General features: G+C 43.6%; 1 long non-coding RNA gene and 1 pseudogene across 1 annotated transcript in view; one reads left to right on the top strand and one right to left on the bottom strand.

Annotated features, from left to right (window-relative positions):
* The window catches only part of LOC112078236 (uncharacterized), a 9,569-nt gene extending 6,354 nt beyond the window's left edge, over positions 1-3,215 (top strand). Inside the window, exons 2-3 of the long non-coding RNA XR_011478527.1 lie at positions 1,148-1,844; positions 1,921-3,215. This is a non-coding gene — a long non-coding RNA (uncharacterized lncRNA). The remainder of the gene's footprint in view (positions 1-1,147; positions 1,845-1,920) is intronic.
* Positions 3,216-3,514: 299 nt separating this feature from the next.
* On the bottom strand, positions 3,515-11,962 carry LOC112078237 (arf-GAP with dual PH domain-containing protein 1-like; annotated as a pseudogene).
* Positions 11,963-16,955: the final 4,993 nt, after the last annotated feature.

Here is a 16,955-nt window from a genome sequence, read left to right as displayed (position 1 = left end):
CCTTGGCCTCTAGCCTTTAGCCCCTTGTCCCTGGCCTCTGGCCTTTAGCCCCTGGCCTCTAGCCTTTAACCCCTTGACCCCGGCCTCTGGGCTTTAGCCCCTTGACCCTGGCCTCCGGCCTTTAGCCCCTTGACCCTGGCCTCCGGCCTTTAGCCCTTTGACCCTGGCCTCTAGCCTTTAGCCCCTGACCTCTAGCCTTTAGCCCCTGGCCTCTAGCCTTCAGCTCGTAGACCCTGTCCTCCAACCCCTGGCCTCTAGACCCAGGCCTCGAGCCTTCAGTCCCTGGCCTTTAGCCTTCAGCCCCTAGTCCCTGGTCTCGAGCCTTCAGCCCCTAGACCCTGGCATCTAGCCTTCAGACCCTGGCCTTTAGTCTTCAGTCCCTGGGCTCTAGCTCCTAGACTCTGGCCTCTAGTCTTCAGTCCCTAGACCCTGGACTGTAGCCCCTAGACCCTGGCCTCTAGCCACTAGACCCTGTTCTCTAGACCCTGGCTTCTAGCCCCTATACCCTGGCTTCTAGACCCTGGCTTCTAGCCCCTAGACCCTGGCTTCTAGACCCTGGCCTCTAGCCCCGAGACCCTAGCTTCTAGCCCCTAGACCCTGGTCTCTAGCCTCTAGACCCTGCCCTCTAGCCTTCAGACCCTAGACCCTGGCCTCTAGCCCCTAGATCCTGGCCTCTAGCCTTTACCCCCTTGACCCTGGCCTCCGGTCTTTGACCCTGGCATCTAGCCTTTAGCCCCTGACCTCTAGCCTTTAGCCCCTGGCCTCTAGCCTTCAGCTCGTAGACCCTGTCCTCCAACCCCTGGCCTCTAGCCCCTAGACCCTGGCCTCGAGCCTCTAGACCCTGCCCTCTAGCCTTCAGACCCTGGCCTCTAGCCACTAGACCCTAGCCTCTAGACCCTGGCCTCTAGCCACTAGATCCTAGCCTCTAGCCACTAGACCCTGGCCTCTAGCCACTAGACCCTAGCCACTAGATCCTGCCCTATAGTCTTCAGCACTGTGTTGATTAGTGTGATAGTTGGTTAGTTTCTCTCTCTTGCTCACTCTCTATTAATTTACACTGTTCCACTTCCTCCTACTCGACTTCTCACTCCATTCCATCTCTTTGTCTCTTTTCCTCCCCCTTCTCATCTCTTCCTTTCTCTCTCAGAGAGCTGAAGCACAGGTCTATGAAGGAGCCCAACGAGCCCAAGTTTAAGCTTCAGGACTACGTCAACAAGGAGATGAAGAGTGCTGGAATGTGCAGTTAGATCACTCTCTGTGTGCGTGCGTGTCGCGTGCTAGCTCGTGTCTTGCTCCACGTCAGATATATTACACTCATAAAAGATGATGTTATATGACTACCTGCGGCCTCAGCCTGTGAGATAGAGAGCCAGTCATGTGCGAGATATACCTATGTCACTAACCACACAGTTTGCCCTTCCTTTGTCCTCTCTATGCCCTCTGAAAGAATCCATTATGTCCATATCTAAGGTTATCTGTGAGGCGTCTCTCCTCTCCTCACCTCTCTTCCGTCTCTCCTCTCCTCACCTCTCTCTTTTCCTCTCCTTTCTCTCTTCTCCTCTCCTCCTGTTTTCTGGGACCCACTGCTCCACCTCCTTCTGCATCTGTGAATGTACTTCAATATCCAGCCATGACTCTTACCCCATCAGTGCTGTCTGACACTGTTAACTCTACGACTGTCTGACCCTGTTAACCTAGTCTGACCCTGTTAACCCCATGACTGTCTGACCCTGTTAACCCATGACTGTCTGACCCTGTTAACCCCATGACTGTCTTACCCTGTTAACAGGGTCAGACAGTCATGTTCAGACAGTCATGGGTTAACAGGGTCAGACAGTCATGGGGTTAACCCCATGATTGTCTGACCCTGTAACAGGATCTAGTCATGGTCAGACAGTCATGGGGTTTTAACAGGGTCAGACAGTCATGGTCAGACAGTCATGGGGTTAACAGGGTCATACAGTCATAGGGTTAACATGGTCAGACAGTCAAGGTGAGACAGTCATAGGGTTAACAGGATCAGACAGTCATGGGGTTAGTATGATTGGTATAAAAAAAACATGATGGACACTAGCCCGTACCTCCACCAATCCAATGCTTTTAGATTTGTGGTAAGTAGTGAACAAGTGCACACTTCAGGAAAAATATTTTATTGGGACACCACTTAAATCCCCTATAACTGAATGAATCCCCATCACTGTCTTACTCAGTAAACTCAGCTGTCAGTTCTCCTGCTTGATCCAACGTGTTCATAGTAAGAAAGGGAAAAGTGAGAATGTCCCGCAGAGCTCATTGTATGAATGATTCCTGTACAGTATCTGGATGAATGTATATATTGTATGTAGTCGAATGTGTATAGTCAGGTCATTGTCAGTTGTCAGGCTGGCTCAGTATCACAGTACAGATGTAGGATCTTAATTTGAGCCAGTTCTTGACCGCAGGAAAATAATCCAGGCAGCAACAGGAAATGTGAATTATTATGTGGATTAAAATTATGGAATTTTTGTAGGGGTGTGATACATTTTCAAGTCTGACATTTTAAAGTGGAAATTACAATCTTTAGAAGCTTTTTAAACCTTGAATACATTACACATTTGCTTTTCTGCTATGCAGAGAAATTCTCAGCGACAAAGAGTGATCAAATTTAAGATTCTACATCAGTAATCATATGTTCAGGCCTTTTCAGCCAACTTCAACTCACCAGCAATTCTAATCTCCTACAGTAGTATTCATTAACAAGCATTTTGCTAAAGATCACCCATACAGCGAATGTAGTGAATGTATATTCATGGTTAAAGTAAGACATTGAATGGAAAATGTTTAGAAGTTAAAGTGTAGTGTCTTACTGTCAATCAAAATAAGGCAATTTGATTCGTGGCAATTTCAAAATCACTCTGAAGTCCAACAAATCTAAAGTAAATTACAGTTTTAGAAATAGATTATGGTTAATGCATACATCTATTTTTCTGGTGGAAAAATACTAATTACGATTACAAAATCTTGAATTTATTAAATTGGCTTTTCCTGCCAGTAAATGTTTGTCGAGCTTCGGTCGTTAGATCTCTTGTAGTTGTGTTAAGTGTAGACCTAGTTGATAACGAAGCTTTGAACCTAGAGAGAACTCAAATGAAGCAAATAAAAGCATTTTTTGTGAATTTTGTCTAAAGTGTTGTACAGTAATTTGGAACGAAATATACAATAATGAAGAAAGGGGAGGAACCAATAATATGTTGCAATATTCTTTATGACTAGGCTATTGGTTCCTGTTGTTTGAATCATCAATACTCTTTTGCTGCCTATTTTTGTAATATATGTATATGGTGAATGTTATGTATATAAAGTGTTTGTCATCTTTAAATGTTTAATCAGGGTCATATCTTTTGAGAAATCTTCAAGGATTTTTTTGTATTTACATGACATTATTTTTATTTTTCTTCTAACCACAAATTAAGATGTCATGTTGTTTGATTCTCATTCTTTATCATTCTCGGTTAATCAGTATTCACAAAGATCCTTCATGTTCTTTCAGTGTATTACCATCAACATCCATAGAAGCAGAATATTAAATGTACAGTATTTACATAACTTGAAAAGATGTTCAGACAATGTATTGTTATACCTGCATGAGATGTTTCACTACTTTTCAGTGTGCAACGACTTTCTTCTCAAATTAAAGTTCAATACAATAAAGATTGACAACAAAATACTTGGGACTCTTGATCTAATCCAATGTGTCTCAATCTCTTTTTGTCACTTAAAAAGAACACATTGGAAGTCATGGAGTTTCTCAATTGGAGAAAGGCTGTCCTCTTCTCAATCCTAAGTACTTTTCTCTTTTCATGACCCATAAAACGAAAAGTGGTCGCCATATGTAGACGAGTGTCAAGTTTTGTTAATAGGCGAACGGAGTAGTGTCCTCAATAGCCTTCTCCCAGCGAGGAAGCACAAATGTATCCTCTCGGCTCCGTATCGTAGAAGCGCTTTGAAAATCCGCCACAAAATCAGCTGTTTTCTTCTCGGAAGAGAAACGCATGCTCGCGTTTAAAAACATATGCTACTAAATCTGTTTGTCTATAAAATGTCTGGCTACATTTGTTTTTAACACTTTACACATATTTTGGATTCCTCTCTAACTGATGGTGCACGAGTGAAGGGAAGTCTAATTTAAACAAACACATTTGTGTCCACGTTTTCACACAGGAGAGGGCGGCGTAGAGGACGCGAGGAGTCAAGCAAATCCAATTGAGATTCTCCCCATGTAAAAATCTGAATAAGAGTGTGTTCATAGTTTTGACTTTGTCTCCCTCTATTGGTAAAGATAAGTTACAATATATGGATAGAACCTGTAGCCAGGATACCAAAAATACATATTAGAATACTTTAGAAATTCACCTTCCATGTTTTCCTTTTAGATGAGCAATTTCTGAAGTATTGGAACAGGGCCCATAACATCAACTGACATATTAAATAGTATTTCTGAGTATTGGAACAGGGCCCATAACATCAACTGACATGTTAAATAGATTTCTTTGAAGTATTTGAACAGGGCCATAACAATCAACTGAAATATTAAATAGTATTTCTGAAGTATTTGAACAGGGCCCATAACATCAACTGACTATTAAATGTTTATTTCTTCACTGAGAAAACCAATTCAAGTAATTCACAATTCTCCCTTTCAAATTAGTCATTTACAGCTATAAAATACAAAATTTGGTTCCTGTACCTGCAGTGCTTGTCAGAATGTAGCTTCACAACACAAAGCGATAAATAAATTAATATTACATCTGCACCAATACAAAGAAATGAACAAGAAATCATCCACAGTATCATGTCTGTTTTGGAAACGACTAGAGAGACAGAGCAGTTATTATTCACCAGAGACACCAAAATGGCCCCATCACATTCAGTCAGTTCCCACTGGCCTTGAAATGTATTATTCAGTCCAGTCTCAAAAGAGAAGAAGGAAAATATTCACTATCAACTATGAAAGCAGCATACCATTAGCTTGGTCCCAGATCTGTTAGTGCGGCTTTGCCAACTTGAGAATGGCCATAGCACTTGTCAAGAACGCATTAACAGATCTGGGACCAGGTTAGCATATCGTGTCATTTAACAAACAAGGTCCACATCACACTCGTACAATCAGTCCAGGAGCCAACATTACACATATACCAGCTGTATCTCTTTTGTAAATGGTCAAGTTATTTTCTCACGACAACTGTAGGACAGTTAGGAGAACATTCATATGACTTTGCATTGGGCCGATTTACTGAATCTTCTCATCAATGACCTCAAATACTATTCTGCACTATACTGCCTTTGCGCTATGTACACCTCTATACAACACAGTATCCACAGCAGGATCCATCCCTCTGCTTATATAGATATAGCCCCTCTGTAAATGGTCTATTCCCACTGTAATCAGCCTGTACTCCACAGTTTGATGTTTAATGGTTACTGTTCCGATGTTATACCTTCTGTATGATGTCTGTGTCTGTATTCTGTGTGTATATTGTCTACTGCTGGCAGCACCAAGGCACATTCTGGGTATGTGTAAATGTACTTGGTGAATAATGGTGATTCTGATTCGTATGAAATGGCCCCCTGTTCCCTATAGTGTACTACTACTAGCAGAGCCCTATAAAGGTGCTTTATAGGGAACAAGGTGCCATTTCAGATGTACTCCTGAGTCCAACGATGCAGAAAGATAAAGTGACTAAGAGGGTGGAGTTGGCACAAAGCTGAGTCTAGAGATACATGAGGCAGGGTCATAGAGATGAATAGAGGGTGCACTTGCCAGAAAATCTGTTTTAGCATGTGCAGCGCCTAGTGCTGAGCGATTAATCGGAATGTCGGTTATTTTTCGTTTTTTGAACAACTAATTGACCGACGTCGGTTAAATGATTTGAATTCCATTTTGTTCGGGTTACACAGTTTCTCTGGAGATAAATTGCATACGGCCTGAACTGTGCAATATAGTAGGGAGTTGTAGTTTCCAACAGGGCTAATATTCTACGTAGTTTAGTGCATAAAACGTGGTAATTAACTACATTGACCATAATCCATTGCGAATCTTCTTGTCCCATCTGTGTTTCTTTTACAGCTGCTATGGAAGAGACAGAAGAATGCGTGATCGTGAGGTGATATAGAGAGCAGCTGTTGCTTCACAATGTATCTCTACCTGAACATACATGATCTAAGGGATTGATAGTTGGTATTCAGCAGTCATAAAGTATGCCTTATTTACTTTAAAGAACTACTAAAATAGTGATTTTGTCAGACAGCATAGGAAGCAGCTGTAGAGATGAGATGACTTGGAATGTAATAATAAAGTCATCAAATTAAACAAATGTAATATACACAACTGAGATATTTTTAAGTAATGTGAATACATTATGGGTAATAAGTGATAAGCAGTAATGGTCAGTCACTACCTTCATGGGAATTTTATTAATTTGTTTTATTCTGTGTTGTTACAGTATTCAACCCACATTATGAATAGCGCATTTAATGTAAAAAATACTTGATTKTTTTCTTATCTAACCGAAACCGAACCGACCTCAAAAAGCACTAATCACTCAGCACCAGCAGCGCCATRGAAGGGTATGTAGTCAACTTGGTGGGACTTCCTATGAGTTAAGGAGGTCAACATAATTCTGGGCTCTCTTTCCAACTATACTGAACAAAAATATAAATGCAACATGGTCCCATGTTTCATGAGCTGAAATAAAAGATCCCAGAAACGTTCCATTTGCACAAAAAGCTTATTTCTCTCCAATTTTGTGCACACATTTGTTAACATCCCTGTTAGTGAGCATTTCTCCCTTTGCCAGATAATCCATCCACCTGACAGGTGTGGGATATAAAGAAGATGGTTAACAGCATGATCATTACACAGGGGCACCTTGTGCTGGGGACAATAAAAGGCCAATCTAAAATGTGCACTTTCTCACACAACACAATGGCACAGATGTCTCAAGTTTTAAGGGACCATGCAATTGCCATGTTAACTGCAGGAACGTCCACCAGAGCTGTTGCCAGTGAAATGAATGTTAATTTCTCTACCATAAGACATCTCCAACGTCGTTTTAGAGAATTTGCCAGTATGTCCAACCAGCCTCACAACCACGCCAGCCCAGGACCTCCACATCCGTCTTTTTCACCTGCGGGTGATGAAATGGAGGAGTATTTCTATCTGTAATAAAGCCCTTTTGTGGGGAAAACAATACTGATTGGCTGGGCTCCCAAGTGGGTGGGCCTATGCCCTCCCAGGCCTCCCATGGCTGCGCCCCTGCCCAGTCATGAAATCCATAGATTAGGGCCTAATTTATTTATTTCAATTGACTAATGATCTCTGTAAAATCGTTGAAATTGTTGCCTGTTGCGTTTATATTTTTGTTCATTATATATGGGCAGGATTTGGGGTAAGGCAGACTACACTCTGTAGTCCTCTCTCCCTCCTCTTTTACTGCTCTGTGTGGTTTATCCTTAATTGTAATATTTTTTTTTTCTCCTTATGAGGAGGAGAAGGATCCTATTTGTCTGTCTTCATCCAGGGGATATGTCCAGCCTTCCTCTTTTTCCTTATTGTCCTCCTTCTCAGGGCTTGTGCTTAAAGTTGGCTCCCACTAGAGAGTGAGAGAGAGAGAGACTAATCAGTCACTTAACCAGGTACCAGGAGAAATCAACTGTGTAAAATAGAGTGGTTCAGCTCCACATAAACTGTCATAGCCCTACTGCCCTGAACTCAGTGGAAGCATAAAGCTTCAATTCACCAATCATCAGAAGGGCATCAAATGTATTGGCGAGAAATATCCACCAACGGAAGGTGATTAGGTCACTATTAGTATGCTGGACACCTTACTCAACATACCACCCATAGTAAAGACACCAAATATTATTCAACTAAAGGGCAGCAGGTAGCCTGCGGTTAGAGTGTTGGCCCAGTAATCAAAAGGACGCTGGCTCGAATCCCCATGCCGACTAGTGGGAAATCTGTCTATATGTCCTTGAGCAAGGCACTTAACCCTAATTTCTCTTATAAGTCGCTCTGGATAAGATTGTCTGCTAAATGTAGAAATGTATATGTTTTCCTTGGACAAATCCTGGTAGAGCCATGTGAATGGTTACCTGCATATTCCTGGGGCAGCATAGGTCGATTCACCAAAACCCTGAAAGGCAGCCATCCAATCTGCTGCTCCTCCTCGGTCTCCGGCACGTAAACAGGAACTTCCTGTCGGGCGTTACTATGGTGATGCCAAACTGCCAGTGGTAGCCCTGGGTGGATGGGGAAGGCGGGGAGCACAGTGTAGCTGTTCTCCTTACTACCAATGAACACTCACCGCGCGCATAGGCATCCTCAGAAAGAAACAGAGAGGAGAGGAGACTCAGTGTTGTGGGAGAGGGGGAGAGGTGTGTGTGTGTGTGAACGTGTTTAACTATACTTGTAGGGACCAGAAGTCCCCACAAGAATAGTAAACAAACAAAAATTTGACCAACTGGGGACATTGTGTTAGTCCCCACAAGGTCAAATGCTATTTCTAGGGGGTTTAGTGTTAAGGTTAGAATTAGTGTTAGGGTTAGAATTAGGTTTAGGTTCAGGGTTAGGAGCTAGGGTTCATTTTAGGGTTAGGGTTAGGTTAAGGGTAAAGGTTAGGTTGTTTAGTTAGGGTAAGGGTATGGTTTAGGGTAAGGGTATGGGTTAGGGTTAAGATTAGGGTTAGAGGTTAGAGGTTAGAGAAAATAGGATTTTGAATGGGACTGAACTGTGTGTCCCCAAAAGGTTAGTTATACAAGACTGTGTCTGTGTGCACCTGTTACGTGTGTAATGTGTMTGTCTGACCAGCCACATTGTATATGAGGTCCAATAAATCATTTGGGTATGTTTGTTTGCATAATATGACATGCAAATAACATTWGTTCAGTACCACTGTACTATAAGTGRCATACTGCTTTATATGACTTGTCATAAGAACCAATGAACTGCTTATAATGGGTATTATGCATTTATTATCAATCAGAGCTGTTATCAGTCATTTTGGAGCCTGTTGAACCGTAAGCCCTAAATAAAGTGTTACWATTWGTTCTGAAATGGTACAGCACCATCTCTTTGACCKATATGACATGGCACCTCATTCACCCACTGACTATCTTACCAGAGGACCCTTGAAGTACATGAGTCTCCTGTCATCCATAGTGAACCATCTCTTCTTGAAGCCCTCTGTGTGCTGTAAGAGGGAAACAGGAAGCACAGAGGTTGAAGGAATTAAAGAGGCTGTACAGAAGTTCAGTTGCTAATGATTCACCTAAATATATTGTCTGTAACTCTTCCGCTTGGGTGGCGCAGTGGTCTAGGGCACTGCATCGCAGTGCTAGCTGCGCCACCAGAGTCTCTGGGTTCACGCCCAGGCTCTGTCGCAGCCGCCGCACCGGAGGTCCGTGGGGCGACGCACAATTGGCACAATTGGCATAGCGTCGTCCGGGTTAGGGAGGGTTTGGCCGGTAGGGATATCCTTGTCTCAGTATGTAAATGTAATAAATGTATGCACTCTACTGTAAGTCGCTCTGGATAAGAGCGTCTGCTAAATGACTAAAATGTAATGTAAATGTAAATGTCTTTCTGTCCATGAGGTCATTTCCTGGGCAATATGTCTGTCTATTTAGGGGACCCTTTTTAGTTCAGAGCCCCCCCCCCCCCCCAGAGGCAAAGATCCGTATAACCTCTTTAATGAAGAGAGTACAATACAGTACTCTTGTAACTGTAACAGTTGTTTACAACTGTGATAAGGCACTATTATTGTACTCTCTTAACTAATGGCTTTCTTTGCTTACATACAGGATCACATACTGGAATAACAATACATTATCCACACAAGCAGTACAAGGCAAGCATTCAGCTCACAGGCCCTGCAAATATACTTGGCTGAGGTTGTATGGCCATTATTAATGCGGTAGGTTTGTGTGGTACAAATTAAACCCCATTCGCAGTGAAACCTGATGGGCTGATGAAGTTAGAAGCATTAAGTGCTGTGTCACAAAGTAACTAAAGTGGTAAGTAACTAAAGTGTAAGTAAACTAAGTGTAAGTAACTAAGTGTAGGTAACTAAAGTGTAAGTAACTAGAAGTGTAAGTAACTAAAGTGTATGTATTAAAAGACTTCACCTTTGGGCCCGTCTTCTCCATGTAGCCTTCCTTGATGTAGTTTCGTGTTAGCTTTGGCACCAACTGGACGAATACATGAGAAGAAGGAGAAATGTTTTATTCTGTGACCATGTGAGGGTGTGTGTAGCCAGTCCCAATTCCCTCCCTACCCCTTCCCATTGGCCCTAACCCTTCCATGTTTGCAGATCCATAAGGTATAAGGAATATGATGGAAGATGCACCAGTACACTGCTTATATCTATCAAGACCCTTGGGATATGCAAACATTGAAGGGTTAAGGACAAGGAGAAGGGGTAGGGAGCAGAATTGGGCCAGCTGTATATAAAGCTGTGTATACTAGAGAGYAAGGGACTGAGGGATTAATGAGAGAACAATAAGATAATGAGAGAGACTCACATCAGRGTGGTGGGCCCCAGGGAAAGCGACCTGTAGGTAGTGAAATCTGGCTGCTCTGATGGCGTTGAACCAGTCCACCATTTCCTTAAAACACAACAGACATGCTAACATGATCTGGGTCCTGTTCAATGGGCATGAAAAGAAAGGCAACTTTTTGTGCTACCTACACTGAACACGACCCAATCTCCATACACACTGACACCCGATAGAGACTCTTTCCTGGCAATAATCCACCATTACTGTGAACAGCAGTCGACTGTGATTTCAGAATATTTCCTACTGGGTTTAGGGTGTATTTAAAGGCATGCAATTGCAACGTATGTCCTGCAGAGGGAAATATACTCCTACTCAGCTGCCAGCCGCTTCACAACACAAATGCTTCTGACAGTTGATAGACAGTCCACTCCTGGGTGGTGTTCTCCAGGAAACAGAAGAAAATGCTTTAAAACTGAGTGAACCAGMGAGGTACTTACTGAACTTGACCAATAAGAAATGCTCATTTATGTTTTCCGTTGAAAAATATTTTGCTACAGTGTGCTAAACAAACATGACCTAGATGAATGTAATTTRGTGGGACTGCTGTGAATGCAAATGAACCATTCCGGAGCATGCAGATATCCAGAGCAAGTCAAGAGAATGTACTTGATAWGGMACTGTTGACCTGCAATGCTCAGGGTCGTGTTCATTAGACACCAAACAGAAGAAAAACGAACTGGAACAGGGAGGGACTACTTCAACTCATCCAATAAGAGACGTCATTTTCGTTTCTAGAMCCGAATGTTCTTTTTTATTCTGTTGTGCACCCTAATGAACATGAGTCCAGGAGTCGACTGTACATTCCTGACTGTCTATTTGTGTCCAGCAGCAGCCAAGCGAACACCCAACGACCACACAACATTGCCTCAAATTTGTTCACCTCACCTTGCCATCCTTGTGGTAGACAAAGATGTTCCTAGTGCTGTTGTCCTTCAGATAGGTGACCTGCAGGCCGTGGGGCTGGCCTATCTTCCCAGGCTGGAAGGAGGCGTTCAGGGTGTGGATCTTCATCAGAGCCTTGGGCTCTCTGGCCTGTACAGGGAGAGAAGGAAGGGGGAGGAGAGTATTCATCATCATCATCACTGTCATCATCATCACCACCGTCATCATCATCATCACCACCATCGTCATCATCATCATCACCACTGTCATCATCATCATCATCGTCACCAACATCATCATAACTACCACCATCATCATCCTCACCACCGCTACCACCATCATCATAACCATCACCATCATCATCCTCACCACCACCACCATCATCATCATCATCATCATCATCACCACCCCTACCACCATCATTACCACCACCACCATCCCCATCATCATCACCTCCACCATCATCATCACCATCACCACCACCACCATCAAATCAAATCAAATGTATTTATATAGCCCTTCTTACATCAGCTGATATTCAAAGTGCTGTACAGAACCCAGCCTAAAACCCAAACAGCAAGCAATGCAGGTGTAGAAGCACGGTGGCTAGGAAAAACTCCCTAGAAAGGCAAAACCTAGGAAGAAACCTAGAGAGAACCAGGCTATGAGGGGTGGCCAGTCCTCTTCTGGCTGTGCCAGGTGGAATTATAACAAAACTGGCCAAGATGTTCAAATCATCACCACCACTACTACCATCATCACCACCACCATCATCATCATAACACCACCATCATATCATCATCACCTCCACCATCATCATCACCACCACCATCATCATCACCTCCACCATCATTCATCACCCACCATCATTATCACCACCACCATCATCATCATAACCCACCATCATCATTCATCACCTCCACATCATCACACACCACCATCATCATCACCTCCACCATCATCATCACCCCCACCATCATTATCACCACCACCATCATCATCATAACCACACCATCATCATCATCACCTCCACCATCATCATCACCACCACCATCATCATCACCTCCACCATCATCATCACCCCACCATCATTATCACCACCACCTCATCATCATCATCATCACCACCCCACCATCATCGTCATCACCACATAATCACACTACCACCATCATCGTCATCACCACCACCATCATCACCACTACACCATCATCACCACTACACCATCATCGTCATCACCACCACCATCATCACCAGTACCACCATCATCACCTCCACCATCATCATCATAACCACCACCACATTCATCAACACCCTCCACCATCATCGTCATCACCACCACCATAATCATCACTACACCCATCATCGTCATCACCACCACCATCATCACACTAACCATCATCGTCATACCACCACCATCATCCCACTACCACCACCATCATCACCACTACACCACCATCATACCACTACCACCATCATCACCACCACCATCATCATCAACACTCCACTATCATCATAACCACCACCAACATCATCATCATAACCACCGCCATCATCATCATCACCTCCACCATCATTATCATCACCACCACCATCATCACATCATCATCACCACCCCACAATCATCGTCACCACCACCATAATCACCACTACCACCATCATCCTCACCACCTATCCATCATCACCACTACCACCATCATCATCACACCACCACCATCTATCATCATCCACCACCCCACCACTCGTCATCACACCACCATCATCACCAGTACCACCATCATCACCTCCACCATCATCCATCATACCACCACCACATCATCAACACCTCCACCATCATCGTCATCACACCACCATAAATCATCACTACCACCATCATCGTCATCACCCCCATCATCACCACTACACCATCATCGTCATCACACCACCATCATCACACTACCACCACCATCATCACCACTACCAACCATCATCACCACCACCATCATCATCAACACCTCCACTATCATCATAACCACCACCACCATCATCATCATAACACCACCATCATCATCATCACTCACATCATTATCACACCACATCATCATCATCATCATCACCACCCACCATCATCGTCACACCACCATAATCACACTACACATCATCATCATCACCACCAATCATCACCACTACACCTCATCACCATCACCACCATCATCATCATCACCACCACCATCATCGTCATCACCACCATAATCACCACTACATCATCGTCATCACCACCACCATCATCACCACTACCACCATCATCATCACCATCCCACCATCATCATCATCATCACCATCATCATCACACTAACACCATCATCATCATCATCATCATTGTTCGGCTGCAGAACAATCAACTATGAGCTTCCTCTAGTAACTACAGTCACTAGCAAGGTTTGCTGTTTTATGTGGCTGAAGCCAGTGTGTGTCCCCCATCAGGCCTAGAATGTATTCGGAGGTATGATGTTCACTGACACCCAGGTCTTCTTTTGGTGGAATGTAGAGTATGTAGAATTTGTCGCTAACAAACTGATTAAGGGTCAGATATTTCTTTGCATTCAACTGATGGTTGCGGTATGGATTGGTAATAGAGTAATCTGATCTGTGGTTAAGGACAACTTCTATTGAAGCAGGGACAGGGAGTGGCCAACGTTATGGTGAGGATGTGGCATCATACTTTACTGGATTTAACATGCATCTTTTGTTGCTATGCAAAGTAGGAGACAATGCCAGTATGTGGAACAGAACATCTGGGGAATGTGAGCAGATCAGAATCAGACGTTTGAGACGATAACAGTTACTATTGTCAGAGATAGTCAGGAGAAAGGAATGAAGGGGAGGAGGAAGAGGAGGAGGACGGGAGAAAGGAATGAGAGGGGGAAGGGGAGGGGGAGAAAGGAATGAGGAGGAAGAGGATGGGAGAGAGGAGGAAGGCGAAGGAAGGGGGTATGAGAAATGGGAGATTTTGCATAATGATCTAAGCAATTATAATATACCTGACATTTCCCAAGGTGTGGTGTTATTCCAAGCAATTGCAGCTCAGGACCTCAGAGTGCACTTGAGATGAGATTCAGGCACTCACAAATGCAAAGAGAGAGAAGAAGAGTCTGAGAGAGAGCGAGGAGGGAGAGGAAGAGAGAGGGAGGGATATATATATATATATATTATATATAATATTAGATATATATATAATATTTATACAGTGGGAGAACAAGTATTTGATACACGCTATTTGGCAGGGTTTTCCTACTTACAAAGCATGTAGAGGTCTGTTCATTTTCATCATAGGGTACACATTCAACTGTGAGAGACAGAATCTAAAACAAAAATCCAGAAATCACATTGTATAATTTTTATAAGTTTTTAATTTGCATTTTATTGGCATGACATAGTATTTGATAGATCAGAAAAGCAAGAACTTAAATTTGGTACAGAAACCTTGTTTGCAATTTTAAGAGTTCATACGTTTCCTGTAGTTCTTGGACCAGGCTTTCCAAGGCTTGCAGCAGGGATTTTGGCCACTCCTCCATCAGATTCTCCAGATCCTGTCCGGTTTCGGGGCGTCGCTGGGCAATACGGCTTTCAGCTCCCTCCAAAGATTTTCTATTGGGGTTCAGGTCTGGAGACTGTCTAGGCCACTCCAGGACTTGAAATGCTTCTTACGGAGCCACTCCTTTAGTTCCTGGCCCTGTGTGTTTCGCGCGGTCGTTGTCATGCTGGTCCAAGACCCAGCCACGACCTCATCTTCAATGCTCTTACTGAGGGAAGGAGGTTAGTTTGGCCAGCATCTCGCGATACATTGGCCAAATCCATCCTTCCCTCAATACAGTGGCATCATCCTGTCCTTTGCAGAAAAGCATCCCCAAAGAATGATGTTCTCCCACGTCCATGCTTCACGGTTGGGATGGTGTTCTTGGGGTTGTACTCATCCTTCTTCTTCTCAAACAGGGCGAGTGGAAGTTAGACCAAAAGCTCTATCTTTTGTTACCTCAGACCACATGACTTCTCCCATTCCTCCCTCGTGGATCATTTCCAGATGGTCATTGGCAAAACTTCAGACGGCCTGGACATTGCACTGGCTTGAGCAGGGGGACCTTGCGTGCACTGCAGGATTTTAATCCATGACGGCGTGGTGTGTTACTAATGGTTTTTCTTTGAGTTTGTTGCGTCCCAGCTACTCTTCAGGTATTGAACCCGGTCCTGCGTTGTAGTTCTGGGCTTGATCCCTCACCTTCTTCATGATCATTGATTGCCCACGAGGTGAGATCTTGCATGGAGCCCCAGCCGAGGGTATTGACCGTTCATCTTGAACATCTCATTTTCTAATAATCTGCGCAAAACAGTTGTTGCCTTCTCACCAAGCTGTTTTTCTATTGTCCTGCTAGCCCATCCAGCTTGTGTGCAGGTCTTACAATTTTATCCCTGAGTCCTTAACAACAGTTTCTGGTCTTGGCATTGTGGAGAGGTGGAGTCTGTTTGATTGGTGGTGTGGACAGGTGGTCTTTTATCAGGTAACGAGTTCAAAACGGTGGAGTTAATACAGGTAATGAGTGGAGAACAGGAGGGTTCTTCAAAGAAAAACCTAACAGGTCTGTGAGACCAGAATTCTTACTGGTGGGTAGGTGATCAATACTAAATGCTACTGCAATAAAATGAAAATTAATTACTTAAAAATCATACAATGTGATTTTCTGGATTTTTGTTTTAGATCTGTCTTCACAGTTTAAGTTGTGTACCTAGTTGATAAAAATGAACAGACCTCTACAGTGCTTTTGTAAGTAGGAAAACCTGCAAAATGACAGTGTATCAAATACTTTTCTCCCACTGTATATATATATTATAAGCAGAGAGAGAGAGAGAGATAGAAAAAGAGAGAGATATACATAGCACTACACTCACAATCATGCTTGTTGAAGTACTTCAGAGCACCATCCCGCGCTGACAGAATACATTTTCGGCTAAGGAACTGTCCGTTATCTCGCCGTTTCCATGAAACCCCTCTCGGTACCCTGGAAGGAGAGGAGAGGAACCACAGGGGTCCATTCCAAAGACAAAGGAGCAAAGGAGAGGAGGAGAGAAAGAAGGAGATGAGGAGAGGCATAAAAGGGGGAGCCACAAAATAAACATGATAGTAGTGAAGCTGGGTCCAGTTTCATTTACTGAGTGGTGTGAGTGTGAGTGTGTGTGTGTGTGTGCATTTGTGTGTGTGTGTGTGTGTGTGTGTTGTGTGTATGTGTGTGTGTGTGTGTGTGTGTGTGTGTGTGTGTGTGTGTGTGTGTGTGTGTGTGTGTGTGTGTGTGTGTGTGTTGTGTGTGTGTGGTGTGTGTGTGTGTGTGCTGCTAAGGCTGGGTCAAGGTGGTGATGTCTGTCGTCTGGCCTTTAGCTGGCATGAATAATCCCCTTGAATTGTCTCAGCAGAGATCAATGGCTTCTTCCAACATTACGATCAATGCTTA

The sequence above is a fragment of the Salvelinus sp. IW2-2015 genome, unplaced genomic scaffold (genome assembly GCF_002910315.2).
Source record: "Salvelinus sp. IW2-2015 unplaced genomic scaffold, ASM291031v2 Un_scaffold5425, whole genome shotgun sequence".
NCBI classification, from domain to species: Eukaryota; Metazoa; Chordata; class Actinopteri; order Salmoniformes; family Salmonidae; genus Salvelinus; species Salvelinus sp. IW2-2015.
Note: the sequence above shows the minus strand (reverse complement) of the source record. Positions and strands in the feature narration are given on the sequence as shown.